The 17,827-nt window shown below is 37.9% G+C and overlaps 1 long non-coding RNA gene across 2 annotated transcripts; it reads left to right on the top strand.

Annotated features, from left to right (window-relative positions):
- The first annotated feature begins 42 nt into the window (after positions 1 to 42).
- On the top strand, positions 43 to 16,313 carry LOC148675844 (uncharacterized). 2 transcript variants are annotated; one of them, XR_015941720.1, is made up of 4 exons: positions 43 to 256; positions 1,929 to 2,002; positions 13,806 to 13,861; positions 15,870 to 16,313. It is a non-coding gene; the product is annotated as an uncharacterized LOC148675844 (long non-coding RNA). The 2 variants fall into 2 exon arrangements; XR_015941719.1 differs by lacking the exon at positions 13,806 to 13,861 and having other exon boundaries at positions 73 to 256.
- Positions 16,314 to 17,827: the final 1,514 nt, after the last annotated feature.

Below are 17,827 nucleotides of genomic sequence, written 5' to 3'. Positions count from 1 at the left end.
AGTTCATGTGTCTGTGAAGAAACGGGCCTGGTCAAACACAGATGTCTGAGTCAGCATGTAGACATTATCAACAAGATAGCTATTATGGGAACTACAGTGCATTCATTCAGATCGAAGAGATTTTACATTGGTCCTTTTCCTTCAGGGACTTGCGCCTAAACATGGAATTTATGGACATTTTAACAGCTCCCACGTCTTGATGGGCGAAAACAGAATCCTTGCTCAACGAAGGCAAGGAATGTTTGATTCATTCAAGGTGAGAGAGATATGCTAGATCTCATTTTTGTGTGAAACTTTCTGCTTCATATATACATAGAGATAAGGGTTGTGTTAAACAGACTTTGACTAGTTTAAATAAAAGAGACCTTGTAAAAAAAAACCACAAAACAAACAGCTTGATACATTTCCTCTTCAGAAATGAATTTTGAGTGAAATGTTCCTCTTTGTTGTTAAACACTGAGGGCAGATGGAAAACAAAATATTTAGTTATCATAATTTTGTTATTCATTTCCTTAAACAGAAATGACATGTTTACCACCTCAATATTCTTGAAGTGGCTTAGCATCCTTTTGATGTAACAATTAAAACTAAAATAAACAACAATATGCAAGTAATTTAACCTCAGGAATTCCTGACACTTGATGCAAAAATTTGGTGTCATTCTGTGTCAAAATCCTGTTTTTCAGGGTTGGCAAACAAATGGTGCAACTTATGTAAACATCAGTTCTGCAGCTACACCCTGAAAATGCTGGCTTTCATCTAGGTGGTAATGTAGCTCCTATAATTACAAAAATAATTTATAAATGGTCTGGAACACACGTAGGAATTCAGAATATTCAATGGCTACGCTAATCCCCTGATGTCAATACATTTCTTTATAATGCCGGTTTGGATTAAGTAACAATCCAGACTGTTTGGATTTACTAACAAACAGCATAGTCACCTACCTAGCTTTCTGCAACAGTTTAAATATTTGTAATGCAGCAGAATGAGAAAGCTTGGCACTTTCAGTATTTTTTAAAGAAAGCTTATGCTGTGGAGTTTGTATATCCTCTCCGTGTTCACGTGGGTTTCCTCTGGCTGCTCCAGTTTCCTCCCGCGATCCAAAGACATACTGGTAGGTTAACTGGCTTCTGGGAAAACTGGCCCTGATGTGAGTGTGAGTGTGCCTGTCTTTGTGTCTGTGTGTGCCCTGCGAGGGACTGGCGTCCTGTCCAGGGTGTCTCCTGCCTTGCACCTGTTGTCTGCCAGGACAGACTCCGGCTCCACCACGACCCTGAATTGGAAGAAGCAGTTAGAAGATGGATGGATGGATGTTAGGCTGTGTGAAGGGACACTAACAGAAAACATTCACCTCATTCCTCATGAGCCTAATACGTTTAAAAATTACTCTGAAAGTCATTTATAATTTTGGCAGTCACTGCAAAAAGTGAATCCATTTCTGTGTGTGGTGTATTCTGTAAAGAATATCTAACAATGTTGAGCTTCTCCCCCAAACTAGCGGCCTTTAATCTTTTTTAACCTTTCTTTCCCAGCACGCCCTTTTCAGGGAACCCAGACTGCCAGGGGTCAAAGGGCATGCATCGGTCATCCTTAACCCAACACAAGTCACCTTAAAGAGCGTCACATCTCAACAGCAGGACAAGGACAAGGGGGGCACAGTGCAGGATAACTCCAAGAACTAAAATTCCACAAAACAGGACACTAAAACTAAAACTTAGCATCTACATTCAATGACTCAACTCAAAAATTCAGGGAGACATGACCATTACACTAAAAACAGGGAGTGAGTGATACAATCTCTTGATTTGTTATTTCTTGCTTATTAGCATGAAAGCAATTTTTCATACTATTAATTGTCATTTCTTGCTGAATTCCTTGCTTAATATTATCACATTATTATGATGTGTTACTGCTTCCACTCACAGAAAACTGGACCCAATCTCATGATCTCTGCTGATGACACTGTTTCCAGCATCTTCCAAGGTTCCTCAGTGGTTAGGTAAGAGCTACTTTCCCTTTGCCAGTTTTCCCTATAAGTCTTCACCGCACACAGAAACATAGTATACTTTCATCCCTGGCCATGGACAAAATGCACATCTTAAAAGCTGCATTCTTGAAGGGTTACATGCCATCAAAAGTAAATGCCCTCTTGGACAAATGAAACTGCAGGTAGTCATTGTAAACGAGAATATGTTGTGCTCAGTTGTCCTGCCTGGAAAAATAAAGGAATCAAAAATTTCTTGATATTTCGTCGACAGAGAACTTTGTTATTTGGTTTCTGAAGATCTGGCCATTTTTTCTTATATTTTTTAAATACACAATCTATCACAGGAATCAAACAGGCGAAAAACATAGCACAGTAACTGTGTTTCCTATGTTTTAAGCTGACTTACACAACGATGATAGATAACAGATAATTCCCTCATACAAAAAACAGTACTTGATCAAGAGTTTTGCCGTCTTACTAAGTCCGTCCGCATTGTTCCCTTAGTATACATTGAAATGGGGGCAAGCAGCCCTGCACCCCAATGGTCTGCCATTTTCTATGTGATGGGGATTAACTGTTGCTCATCCTCTTTGACAGTCATCTCTAGATCCGCGTTTTGCACCTGGAAATCACATGAAGCAGAATTAATGCAAACATGCTGCTGTCCCTGCTCTCGTCACCCAGATTCCTTTCTTTAAGAAGAGTTCCTAAAATTAGAACACAAAAGGCAATTCATGGTGTGCACGAAAAAAGTTGCCCTGGCAGCTGAAGCAGCAGTAATTGTCTAAATAAACCAGCAGATTGTGACATGATCTCGTATTTATTTGGTTTGTGACTCACCATGGTGAACCAAGCTCTACAGCAAGGGGAAGACTGCCAGGACACCCCTTGCTGACACATCTGCTGTCCTTTATTTCATGCCTTGGGCTTTTATGACTTAGAGCTGAGAAAGTGGACCGTGCTATATCACCCCATCGGAAGAAGCACGCCTGTCATCAAGGCCATCCCTCTGTCCTAATCATACCACTCAGCGTTCTCCCATATCACACTTGGACAAGTCTAAAAGGAAATTGAGAAAGCTTTTGTGCCACAGCGGTGGTTACAAAATTGATTCAGAATTTTCCACGTACAGTACTTTGAGAGCAGCAAGAGCAAACACATACTAATGCAACTAGTATAATCAATGCACAGTTCTGTCAAAATATTGAAAAGGTAAACAAAAGAATATCCTATCAGACAACCAATAAATCACATTACAAAATTCTGTTACTGAAAAGGATGAAGTGTGCCCTGCTTGTTTTCTACTTGTGCCATTACTTATTCAAACCGAAAGATGTATAGCCACTGGGGACTTCAATACAAATGGAATCAATAATTAATTTTGAATGAATAATCTTACGTATTAATGTATTCCAGTACATAATTCAGACGTTCATATGTTCATATACTTAGTCTTTTCAAGAGAATGTCCAAATCTGCGTTTCATAACTTTGTGCAGCTAAGTAGGTGTGAGCCTGGTCAGTACCTGGATGGGAAACCTCCTAGGAAAAACTAAGGTTGCTGCTGGAAGAGGTGTTAGTGGGGCCAGCAGGGGGCGCTCACCCTGCAGTCTATGTGGGTCCTAATGCCCCAGTATAGTGACGGGGACACTGTACTGTAAACAGGCGCCGTCCTTCGGATGAGACGTAAAACTGAGGTCCTGACTCAGTCTGTGGTCATTAAAAATCCCAGGGCACTTCTCGAAAAGAGTAGGGGTGTAACCCCGGTGTCCTGTCCAAATTTCCCATTGGCCCTTACCAATCATGGCCTCCTAATAATCCCCCTCTATGAATTGGCTACATTACTCTGCTCTCCTCCCCACTGATAGCTGATGTGTGGTGAGCGTTCTGGCGCACTATGGCTGCCGTCGCATCATCCAGGTGGATGCTGCACATTGGTGGTGGTGGAGGGGAGTCCCCATTACCTGTAAAGCACTTTGAGTGGAGTGTCCACAAAAGCGCTATATAAGTGTAAGCAATTATTATTATTATTACCAAAAAGGTTTAAGATGGAGAAATGAAACAAATAAATGTAATTTCATTGATCGTGAATAAAAAGCCATGGACAATATTCCTCAGTGTCCTCTCTCCAGTGCTGTACTAGTTTTACAATAGGTTCACTGGGATAATACAGAGCCTTTAAACGTTCTGGAGGAATCTCAAAACACTGGGAAATGAAAACCACTGAGCAGAAAAACAGCAAAAAACTTTCAATGAAAAAAAAGCAACAACTACAGAGGAGGAGTCACAGCTCCAACAATTTCCAACAGTTCTGGCCTCTGAGGAGCCCTACGCTCTAGTGAGGAGTTTACAAATCTGACGTGCAGCTAATCCGAGGAGCTTGGCTCAGCCCAGCTACACTGAGGGGATCTATGATTTGCTATTCCTACATGTTTGTTAAACACTATTTGTGTGTTGATCTCACTGTCCTAAAGGCACTTATAACATGGCCCATTAACAAGCCAATAATTAGCTTGTTTTCCAAATATACAGGGGAGAGAGAGATACACAGGCAGGCAATTTACTTTGATGTCATGCCACTTGTGGTCTCCTAACAACATTGCTTAAAGAGGGTTGGTAGACTGGAAAAATTTACACTGTGGAGCAGGAACTGGACATGTGGATATCTTTAGAAAAACTCCACTCCCTGATAGCAGTTTTCTTCCTTTTCTGCACACATTACAGATATGGCAATCTGTGAACAAGCCTGGTTTCAACACATTCTACACCTTATGAATGCAAACCTATTATTTCTTGTAGATTTCTGTCTTTTACCCAGCTCCCTTTTGTACTATTTCCACAAGGCAATCGAAACTTTTTTTTTTGCAAGTCCTGCAGAAATCTGTTATTGTGTTATGCTTGAATTCTCTTTTTAATACATTACCTTATCATTTTAACAGCTGCATTAGTCAATGTATTAATTGTACTGTGAAAGCAGAAACAAAACAGGAATATATCCTATAACCTATATCACTGGAATGAATTTGACTAACTCTTACTCTTTTGATCTGTGACTGGGCCTTGGTGTACTGTAGTTCAATCTTTTAACACTGTTTACGAAAACAGCTTTGCATGCCCTAACACGTCTTAGTGGTTTCACATTTTATCGGAGAAAGATAGTGGAGTAAAGGCACTCTGCAACATGGCTCACACTTTCCACCACATCCTAGGTCTCCAGTTTATGGTAAATGATCCTCAAGTCTTCGTTGAGTGAACAGAAAACAGACCAGACGATCCAGCTGGTGTTCTCCCTAGAGTCAACAAAAGACATCTATCACAGAACACTCTGTCGTAGCATAGGAGGACCTAAACTCTATTACTTTATTGTCAGAAACAGCTTCCCCTTAATAAAAACAGTAAATCAACAAGGACTGTCTATTTTTAGATATTAGGCTTGCCCTTGACAGTAGCCTTTCATTGGTGGCTGACAGTTCTGTTCATTTAGTTCATTTTTATGCCTGCTCTGTGGTTAAATGCAGAGAGAGAGAGATTTATCTGTGTGAGAGCCGCTGTAATGAAAGGTAGTATTTTCCATCAAGAAGATGAAGAAGAAAATATGCTCACGCAGAATCGTATCTTATTTAACCCTTTGCTGGGGATACGAAAGTTTTTATTACTTTTAAGGTTGTTGTAGATTGCAGTGAATTAACACCATTACCATTACTTAAAACATAATGAAATAAGCCTGGGCATACAGATCTCATTTGTCACCTTTGTGACAACTTTTTGGGTCCATCTTTATTTTTTGTTAATCTTTCATGCTCAAAATACATTTGCAACACTTTAAACTTCAATCCTGAATCAGTTCTATGAAGTGTTGTGTTGCATTTTTTATTGTGAAATTGTGTCTACAACATGGCTACATGTGATGTTGTTAAGACTGCAAATCCAAACAATGCATTCACTTCTTTTGGTTATTTTTAAATCCCTATATTTGTATGGTAATGCTATACAAAAAATCTGTTCATTAACATAAATTATTATGGTCTTTCAGCCATGTTACGACAGAACCTACTTCATGTATAAATTAGAAATATTGTATGTTACCACTTTCACATTCATAAAAACAGTGTTGTGAGCCATACACATTAATTTCTACAGCTAATTACAATTTAGGTGAATTCCACTGTTAATTGCATTCTGTACTACAAAGCAGATCATACTTTCATGAAGGCAGAGACTGTATTTTTTATTGGTACGTTTCCTGTTGGTTTTCATCAAAGGGTTTTTCCCATCTTCTGCATGTACTTTTCTCATGGTTTCACTAGTTCATCTTGCCACCCTTGTTTCGCTTTACAACAAGGTTTGTCACAGCTAGCAAATCTTTATTCATTTTATTACTAGTCTCTCATCCAATGGGAAACAATGGGCAAAAATAGACCGAAACAGATTCGTTTTCTAATTTTACTTGAATCACAACCACTAAAACTGTTATCTGACACTGATCTTACACTTCTAAAAACTAGCCTGTTCTATGAAGGAGGAGGCAAAGTCTGTTAATGTTGAGGTTTAGAATGTTATAGAAATTGTAAGGAAAGAAGTGTGGATTTCTATTGAAGACCTAATAAGGATATCTTAATTGAAAACTTAATTCTCCAAACAGCTAAATGCATTAAATATACGGCCAAAGCTATTTGTACAGAGGCAGTTTTGAGGATGTCTAAAGCCCGTTCACTTGATGTTAAGGGTTTGATGTACAATGTGGTGTTGAAACATTCCTACAGTTTTCTTCAAAACCCAATTTTTAGTGGATGTGGTCTGCTTGCACATCGAAAAAGAGAGGCCTATATCTGAATACATGCAGATGTGGAGTAAGCCTTTAGACACCCTTTCTGCAAAGCATTTCATAATAGTGGTATAAAATCACTGTAAATTACACTGCGACAATACTTTACTGTATACTGCCTAAATGAAATCACTGTCTTCTATGAATTTGACATTTCTGCATTATTTATACACAAGTACAAACCATCAGATATGATGATAGGACGTTTTCATTGTCAAGTTTCTTAATTGTGTAAAATGTACTGTTTCCCTTTATACCCTGTGGTTATTTATTAGAGTCAACAGCACATTAGCAGAAGAAGATGCATTAATTCTTCTATAATATGGTAACTAGATTCTATGTCTATGAAGCTTTTCTTCAAGCTTGAATTAAAGCTTACCTCAAGAGTTTGATATTTCCTGACACCACATTCAGTCAGGGACTGTGATGTTTATGCCACAGTTCAAACATCATGTTGAAAAAAGGTCTAAAAAGAAACTTGTACTTAATTTTCCATGAATTGTACACATACCAAGACATTAACCCTGTCATTAACATAACCTTGGAATTCAATTAGATCTGCATAAGCATAAAAATTAAAGCAGAGAGAGTTGCTTTGAAGATACTTTCATGGCGTTAGTTTGAAAAGCTTTTTAGTTTTTAGTTTTTATCTTCATTTTTCATTACATTGAAAACAAGAAAACAAAGAACTTCCTTCTCCTTGGAGCTATGAAAGGTCATAAGTACAGACTCTCTGGCAGAAGAGATTCAAGTCAACATGGAGACAAATGCTAAATAACTCTAAATTTAGGACAGAATTTAACCCCAATTCACAGTGAGGCTCTTGCAGTCAATGCTGCCTCTTTAATGGTGCTTAGGGAGCTGGAATACAGTATTCTGGTATCATCTCTTTGTATTTATTGTTTTAGCTAAATTGGTTTTGTAATACTGACAAATTTGTCATTTATTTATGAATATTTGTAGAACAGATCTATAAAGTATACACATTAATTACTTTTTCATTTCTATTTCAGTTTGGTTATTAGTAGAAAATATGGATCTATTTTATATAAAAAAAACCTCTGTTCAAAAGTAAGAGACTGAAAACAAGCAGTTACATTGGAATACAGACAATATTAATATGTAATTTGTAAAACTACATATGACTATTAGACGTGCACAATGTGGACGATTTAAAGTTGATGATTCTGGGTCTCACAAGGAAGGTTGAAGGTGTACTTGCAGTAAAACGCAGGTTTTGTATGAGAAAAAGAATGTTTAACATTCTCTCATAACACAATGTTGGTTTACAATCCTACTAATGTAAAACTGTTTATTTACAACAATTAAAGAAAATAGGATCAATAATAATAAAATATATAAAATACATCTGGGGCTCTTGGGTGACTTTCATGGTAAAACTTTACATGTATAGTATATATAACTGCATGTTCCATTTATAAATTCTTTATTTCTTTCAAAATATTAACAGAGTATTAACAGAATATCGATAACTGGCCTCTTCTAACGATTACATGTGTATTAATACAATTTGGATTGTTTGCATATATAAAGTGCCTTACAGCAATAGTTTTTTGTGACATGTAAGTTCTTTGACCTATGAAAGTATTCAGTTTGAACATACAAATATTGATTAAGAATATTCACTTAAAAATTAACAACATAGAATATCAGTTGGAGGTGGTGAATACTTTTGCAAAGCAGTATAAATGCTTTATTAATTCATAATTATATGCTTAGAGCTTGTCTGTTATATATTTATAACATATCAGTTGGAACTCAAAACCTAAAGCACAACATTTCATATCATGACAGATCTAGACAAAGGACCACTATATCAATTTTCTAGTGAGGTCTTGACAGACACCTTTTGGCTTTACAAAATCTGTTGGTTTACAAAACCCATTCCAGTGTGGTCAAGTTTCATATGTGAAAACAGTGGTCTCTTTGGATCTGATGTTGACTGAAGTCTGAATGATTCATCTAGACTAGCTCCCTCTTGTGAATGGCAGCTTGATGAACTTGTCCACTCCTCTTCTGGTAGTTTGGCTCTGTTCTTTCAATACTTTCCTGTAGTCATAGTTCTGTTTTCTGTGTCTCCTCTATTGGTGTCTCATCTGTCTTGCTACAGTGATTTAACTCAGGTACAGCTGATTCACAGACTCATTAGAAAATTTCAAAGTTAAAGCTTTACCTCAGCTTTACCTTTACCTTTGGACTTCAGCAAATTAACTTCATACATTTTTCTGGTTTTCAGTTTTACCTCAATAACCCTCTGCTTTTTTTGAGCAGTATGTAACATGTAAGTATGCTCGTCATCTTAGAGTTCTTCTTGGGGTAGGGCACAAGTCAGGGCAGATACTTTTATGTGTCTGTCCCAAGTGTCTGCTTGTTAGTGTACATTACTTTTGTTGCTGATGACCTAGATCACATTTTGAGAGTTCCCCATTTAGTATTTAGTTATGAAGACATGAAGGCAAAGGTACATTGTGCATCACTTTATTAGCACTTCTGGAAATAGGTGTTGGGGTTGTGGACAGCATATGTTTCATTACCACATGGGGCTTTTATTCTCCATTTTAAAAGTATATGGTTAAATTGAAAAGTAAAAACTGGCCTGGCTAAACCTCTAAAATTATAATTTACCTTAAATGAAAAGAATATTTGGGAGATTCAAATGCAAGATACATGTAGTATATGCACGCACTATTTGCTTATCGCTTTGAATTAAATTTCTGAGAAGCGACTGGTGTTTGATTAACAAAGAGAGGCACTGGGAAGTTCTTCTATCAGACTTAGTATTGAGAACAGTCACCAGATAAATCTGGAGGACTGGCTGCTTTACATTCATCAAAGGGACAAATTTACGACACAACACAAGTTTACTTGATTTAGTTACAGAATCGTCAAGAGAGCCTTCAGGCTAAAAAAGAAGAAAGACCCTGACCAGATGTTTTTTCTGGGCAATTTCATTTTGGCCTGAGGTGGATGAACGCCCACTATTATTACAATGTAGATGAGTTATAATCACAAGAGCGATGACATCATGGAGAATAAATCAGTTCTTTTTTTTGGTACTCCAACGGTTCTCATAAAATGCATCTATTTTGTACCCATTGCAGGAACTGACACAGTGATAATATAGTTCTAGCACTGAGCAAGACAGACATACTGTATACCTAAACTGGAATAATTTTTTCCTCTCTTTCATCTGGATTCTTTTATTTTCCCACAAAGCCACAGAGCAATTTCCCAGGTTTTCTATTTTTCACACAGCCAGTAATTATTCAGCCCGTCTGACTACCACACTCCCTTAACGATCTAGAGGAGCCAAAGGAAAACCTCCAGCTGGTAAATAATCAGTCAGGCCTGAGCACTTTGCAGAGGATAAGCATGGTTTACTCTCATACTGGTGAATCCTGCAGGAGGGTCACAGGAGCTGTTGCTGACTGGGGAGAAGTGGGTTTTCCCTGAGAAATTTCGTCAGTGCTACTTCAGGATACAATTCAGGCCCTCAGGTGATGAGCACCTGAACTACAGTTCCCAGCCTGAACTACAGTTCCCACTGTCCACACGTGGACTCACCCTGCATGGCATGCTGGGTTTTCTCTGATGTGCAATTCAGATTACATCACAGTGTAACTTTTAACTTTTTTTTCAATGTGCACATATACTTAACAAAACGGGAAAGGGTAGGTTTTGGTATCTTGACATGGTTTTGTGGCATCTGCTTGGTAACACCAGACTTGGATCTATTAATTCATTCCAGTTAAAATAATCTGCTGAGTCCTGAAGGAAGTTTAAATAGATGTAGTTCTCATTCACAGCCATTGTCTCCTTACAGCTGTGGTCATGGTGCTGGTTCTCCACTCTCTCCAGAGGATTACTAAGTACTTTCTCATGGGTGTGGGGGTTGGAGGTATTGTAATGTGGTCAAATAACAAGAGTTAAGCAGTAACAGAGACTCCGGCTTTGAGAAAATCACTGGACAAACTTTTTCATGAACTTCAGACTGCAAGACTGACGTGGTCTGGAGATTAGCAATCCAATTAAAAAAAAAGAGTTCTAAATTGCTAAGAATTCTAGAAATATGGGGAGGGCTGTGCTTTCTTCGGTTGTTGATGTTAGGATGTAAGGCATAGCCCAGAAACACAGAATCTTGGTGCTTCAAAAGGAACTAAAAGTAAAAAACATTTAGTTTTCCTTTTTTACAGGTCGTCAGATTGTACGCGGTTTAATAAAATATGCTGAACAAAAATGAACATTTCAGCAGACACTGTAAAGTGGAAATTCCTTAAACATCTTCAGTGGATCTACTCTACTTTATGTCACAGTCTGAAGGAGTATTTTCAAATTGGGGTGACAAGCAACACAGAATCATCTTGTTCAATCACTGCCAAAAGCAAAAGGATTCTTTAAAAATGCTGGATCCTTTCCCTATCCCCACAATGGTTACAATCAGATGACATGGGTGACCAGACCAGGCCATGACCATCAAGGAATATGATGTCAAGGAATAGGTTTCCAAGAATACTAGCTTCAGATTTTCTGCTCAGAACATTTAGCACAATGTTGGCCATGTGTGGTCGGTCACCAGCTTGTTGAAACCGCGAGTTGCTCATGTCGGCATCATATCCTGTGAGAGATGGAACAGATCCAACCCTTAAAAGCCCAACATAAACATCAGTATTAACTGTGGAATCAACTGATGGGCCAAAAATGCCTGCACTGGACAAAGACCACCAAACTGTGTGGACAGCATTTCACACACACAATTCCTGCCATCATACTGTTTTTTTTTTCCAAATGATCACCTCTTTACTCTTATCATATCATATGACACCATTTTCAAATACCAGATGTTGAGTTGGGTTCAGACAAGAGAGGCAAATGTGCAAAGCTGTTATTCCTCATCCTAATTTTAGCTTTGTGGAAATATCTCTTTTTAGCTTCATATGCCATAAAGTTCTACAATATGTTTATAGATGCTAGGTGATTACAATGCTAGATGGATTCCTAAATTCTATAAACTACAAACAAATTGAAAGATTATTTGAAAAAAAAGGATGATTTTTGTTTCATACTTAAACAGAAATGGTACTCTAAGTTGGATTTAGCACCTGAGGCATTTACTGATATACTGTAGTCAACCATCACTGAGTACAATACCATCTTGCCCAACACTCCCCTCTGATGGTATGAATTATTCATGACCACAGTCAACAGCAATCCTTGAGAAATTCTATACATTGTGAAGAAGTCTTGGTCTCATTGAGTCAAGACTGGAATCGTGGGAAAGGTGGTCTAACCCAACCGTAAATGGAAATTCTCTTAAGGTCTTTATTATACAGTTTTGCTCATACCTTAGTCTCATAACAGTCATCTGTTGAGTCATCCTCGCTTGTTTCAGCTTGAAATAAATGACATTACGTGAAAACGTGCTTTTATAGACACTATATGCTTTGTTATGCTAACTAGTTATGTTTATTGTATTGATGTCCTAAAGTTATTTCTATACAGTTAACTTATTGTAATAATAATTCTAAGTGCAAGTAGAGAGAAACAAAAATCCTTAATTCTGAAGGTTGACCACAGGCAGGATGGCCAGGAAACAATAAAATAATTACCATTACTTAAGAATTATAGGCTGGAGCAAAGCAATTTTTTTGCATCTATTGGCCTAATTTGTATCGCAAAGGTATTAAGTTAGCAGATAAAATGATGCAGAAAAGAAATGCAAGGCTCATGTCTAAGTGTTTTCATCAAGTATTTTTGACTTTATTCATAACAAAGATATTGTGTCTAACAGGTGGGTTTTATTTATAAATATAACAGTAAAAACCGCAAAAGATCGACTATTACTTATGACGAGAAATAACAATACTAAGAAAAACAGAGGCAGAGGACTTTGTCTAGCTATGCCTCTCCCTTCAACGCAAGATGGTCAGCGTGTGATGTGTTGGTCAGGGATGGTCAAAATCAATGTTCCTATTTGGAGCCCAACACAATGACCCCGGTCTGTTTTGGAAACAGTCTTCCTATTGATGGATAGTTTCACAGGACCCCCAACAGCCCCAAACAGACCTGGAGACCTGCACACTGAAAAGCTAAGCAAGGGACCTGAGTGATCCATCTCTGTGACTCCCATTGTTGACTGGTCCATACTGGCTAAGTGGTACAAAACGTTAAATGGCAGTTTCACAATCCATTTTGGTACAATCATATACCTCCCAACGTACAAATTACAAATCAGAGAATCGTGACAGATTTTCATATAAAGCGTGACACAAAGAAAATAAATAACATTGGAAAGATGTTGTCCGTGATGAGCTCCCTGAGCATTCGCACAATCCTGAAAGGAGCAATGAGGATGTGGCCTGAAAGACCACTGGATAAACTACTGTGGGAAGTTCTGCTACCCTTTCTTTGTAATTCCAGCCAGGGTCAGCTTGCTGCTGATGTCTCCTGGAGGAGGCGTTAGTTTCACAGAAGTGATATCACTGTCACCCCAGCACTGAAAAAGCAACCTTTATGGATCAACTTGCAGGAAGGAAAAGTAATCTTGCTCAAAGACTTTGTTAATGTACTGCGGATCAATGTGGTGTAGGGGTTACAAGAAACGTTACATTTTGTCTCCAGTTATACATCTAGCTGCACGTTAACAAAACTGACAAAATTAAGAGAGTTAACCCAGTTGAACAGGTTTTCTTACAGCTTTTGATCTGACTCAGTTTTGGCATGTAATTACTCAGCTCTCCAATATACAACATAGGCGGCCAAAAGTCTCAGAAAAAAAAAAGTTGCAGATAGGAGCAAATTATCACTCATCCTAAAGTTCCCTTGGGACGCAAAATCCAGCACTGAGTGTAAAAAAAGTCTGAGTAGTGTGGGAATGCTAACCCTATTGACCCTCAATTTACACCACTTTTTAAACCATTTTTGTGTTAAAGAAGATTTTGTCCAACATCATCACACTTCCACTTTCCTACAGGTCGTCATGAACAATACAACAGTCAAGGGGACTGCAACATCTCCGACTTCTGCCAGGTCAGACTGGAATTTATTGGTGAACAAAACACACCACAACATCCTTTTTATTTCCACCTCAGCTGTCTGCTGTCCCACAGAAGATAATTTTGTATTTGAAAAGCCAGCATGTTACCCCAAATGCTATGCAGATCATTTTCAAGCAGATTCTGTTGATATGTTCAAGCCATCTGTGGGTCACTGAATCCTGGAATGTTTGGTTGCCTCTACAGTCTGATGTGCAGTGTGCCATTAATGCAGTGTTAACCCTTAGACTGCCAAGACATAGTTTACAGGCAGCTAGTGCTTTTCCATAGTCCACTAACTGTTAAACCAGAACCTCTAACTTTCTGGGCAACGTCTCTCACCCAAAGGCTGCCTTCAATCACACCAACAGCAATCAGGTGATCTCCATTATTCAATTGGAGCATAATCATATCCTTCCCTGTTCTTGTACAAATAAAAAATATGTCTTTTTGATTGGCTATTTAGAGGCACCGGGTGATTGGTTGAAATTGCATGACTTTTAGTTCAGTTTACCATCATATGGAACAATGGTACTGAAACAATCAATAAACACATTTGTTCACTAATATAAATGTAAATAGCATTATGGATGTACCAAATGAGGTACTAATGTAAAACATAAATTGTTGTGTTTCCATTGTGAATTGGTAAAGAAAGTACCGAGAACAACATGTTACGGATCCAAAGTAGACCTCCCAGCTGTAATAATTGTGCTGGACATTGACTAAAAGTGAATAATGCCACAATCATACTGTATATACGCTGATACCTTTGCACAGTTCTGTAGTATTATTTATGTAACACAACCACTGTATTGAAATTCCCAAGAAGTGTTTTCACATCTTGCTTGCATACAGTACATGATATAATAACAGTCGCAACAATTTGCTTTCTTGACATATAATTAAAATCTGTTCTGCCACAATCCAGGTTAAACTAGCTAGGAATCTGAATCAATTTCCTATCACAATAAACAAGCATCAAATAAAGATCAAATTCACAAACTGAAACTTTCTTGTTATTCAGAACGTCTGTGTAGAGTTTACCTTTCCCAGTCTCTTCTAGTTGTTTTTGGACCCTGTTCTCCCATTGTTAAATCTAAACACTATGAGCTGTGTTAACAATGGATTTAGAAAAACTAACTGGACTGCCATCCTATCCTTAAAGAAAGCAGGTCTTTTCTCTTAATCTCACCCGAACTCTATGCTTCTGCAATAGTCTCTGGCTAGCTGTGACCCTAATCATGACGAGATTTTCGGCTAATAGATGGGTGTCTTGGGCATAGATTACACTGTTTGAATAGTCTTCCATGGATTAGCTGGAAAAAAAGTACAGAAACTACAAGAAGTACTTGAAGTTCACAAACTAAACATACTATCTGGTGATTTTATCTAAAAGAGCAACATACCAATTATTTGACACTGCTCAGGTAAAAAAAAAAGAATCTTCCAACTGCCTTTTCAGACTGGAATTTGAACCCTTAAGCCTCATTGCTATGGCTGTACTAATGCTGATGCATTTTGTAGACTCCTGCAATTCTACAGGGATGTTGCTCCCTTATTGACAGTGTTTGCAGGTTGCAAATGTAACGAAACAACCTCCTTTCTTCTGAGAACTTTAATATTTTTGCTTCCGCCTCTTCCTGCCATGAGGGCCTGCCTTCCTCTAGGTCATGATATTCTTCTGTCATCAGGCCTTATGTACTCTGGCCTCTCCAGTAAAACAGAAGAATGGCTTCCGGGGCAAACTAGCCACTTCGAAACGAATAGTATTTATGTTTCTATGGGACAATACGGCTGTTCTCTTTTGCTTTTCCTTTTTGTAGAAGCCTGATAAATTAAAATAGAGTTTGATGGAGACTTTGTAAACTGGAGATTTGTCATTTCATCGAATTCGTCAGCCACACCTGCCATTACATTTCCTCAGCCTGTTGTTTATTTTTATCTGACGTTTTTTGGTCCAAAATGCAATACGTTTATAATACATTGAATATTCATTGCAGGAGCTGACCTCGTGTGGTGGAAAGCTGAGAAGCAGCCAAGTGACCAACCAGTCAAGCAGTTGGAAGAAAGGAATCAATGACTGATGAAAACACTCCCTGCAACTTTTGATATTTCATTTAGGCAAGGAACCAGCGAGACTGTGGTCTACAAATTGCTCTGTAGAAACTGAAACAATGTACGCTTTGTGCCCCTTCTGAAATTTAACAATGATGATTGTAATAATAGAGTGTCTGTGCATTAATAGAAGCTTGGGAGGGGAAGGCCAGTGACCTCATGCAAATTGGTAACTTGTGTTTGTTTTAAGTAGTGGCTGGAGGTCCGTGGGGAAGGAAGAGTGAGGAGGAGACTGAATGTCTGATAAAATGAGGATTGAACTTGTTCTCTGGTTAAAAGGAGAATGTGGTTTATACGCATTATTCACTAAAATCAAGTCTTCATTTGGATGTCTTTATTCCTCTGTCATTCTAGATACAGATCTAATTTCTTCTTTCAGTGAGTGAGAAACATATTCCATACTATTGTTTTGCACAATTTGAATCCTGTGATATCCAGTATCGCATGACCATATTCTTTGAATTTAGTAATTAAAGTATTCCTTTCCATTCCTAACAGTAAAATTAATTTTAATTATTTTCACCACAGTAGTGTCAGGGTATCCACTAAGAGATTTTCCTCTCAGGATTTGTGAATAGCTAGATTTCAGGATCTCATGCTCTTAATGAGCTTCAGTGTAGTAATGAACAAGCCAGATTTTTGTTTCTGTGTAGGACTGGTGCTAAGTCCAAAGAAGACATGTACATGCAACACACTAAAGACTCTAAAATGGTATTTCTCCATTTCAGCTGTAATATTTATCTCCATTGTTTATTTGGAAAGTATTGCACAAGAGAACTTTTAAGATCAGTAACCTTTTCAGTCTGAAAGGCAAAAGTGAATGGTATGAATGATAACATGGTTTACAAGATATTTTTGCCTCTGATGAGACTGGAATATTTTATGTAAAGTAAACGATCAATGGAAGATACCCTGACTATACCTTTTTAGTATTTAAGAAGATTTATATTCAGAAGCCCAACGACACCTCAAGGCTTTTGATTCTAATTCTAATGTTCAATGAACATTACACTTTCACAAATAACAATTCAGTGTTAAGGCATTAGTATACTTTCTGTACAAGAATCACATAAGTTCCAAAAGTCTTCCAGAAACAAGTTGATTTTATGAAATCTGACTATAAAAGAACAATGATACATTTTGCAGATACAAGCCACATTACATTAATAAAAATGTGGTTTAAAAAAACAGCCATATTTGTTTGTTAAGCCTGCTCTGTCTCCGTCTTCCCTTCTGAATTGTATTAAAAAAACTTTGACCGGGGCTGAGTTTCAGCCGGGCTTCTTAATGAACATGTGGCTTTAATAATAATATGACTACTTTATTAGACAGATGGCACCAAGCCAGTAATTTAGTGTTATGGGGGGCAACAAATTAGTATAATGCTATATCCCATGGTAGGACTCTTTATCAGAAGGCCTCAAACAAAAAAAAAAGCTCAGAAAAAAGCATTACCAGCAACACGTTCTCCTCTGCAGACCAGGAAGAAAACTGCACACTGTAGACAGTGGCAGAGAAATCTGTGGGAAACCTGAGCCTTGTAAAACAGGACGATAGTGAAGTCAGGCCAAGAGAAGTATCCTAATGTTTTTGCAGTGGCTGTCCAAATGTTTAATAAACTTGCCAATGGTTCTAAGATCTATCTCTGCATTTACTTAGTGGGCAATATTCATTTTTTTTTAGCATGGGCTATTTCAAGGGGAGACTTCATAATGTAGTTCCTTCAGGAGTGTGTTTTTCAAGTTCTGAATGAAAGCTGGCCTCCAAGCAGGGCACAGGAACTTTTGCCCATTGCTCATTGCTCTCTCTTCAAATGTCCCAAGGAATTTTCACAAGGAAATAC

Source organism: Lepisosteus platostomus, chromosome 2 (genome assembly GCF_059453375.1).
Source record: "Lepisosteus platostomus isolate fLepPlt1 chromosome 2, fLepPlt1.hap1, whole genome shotgun sequence".
NCBI lineage: Eukaryota > Metazoa > Chordata > Actinopteri > Semionotiformes > Lepisosteidae > Lepisosteus > Lepisosteus platostomus.
This window is presented reverse-complemented; position numbering and strand designations above follow the sequence as displayed.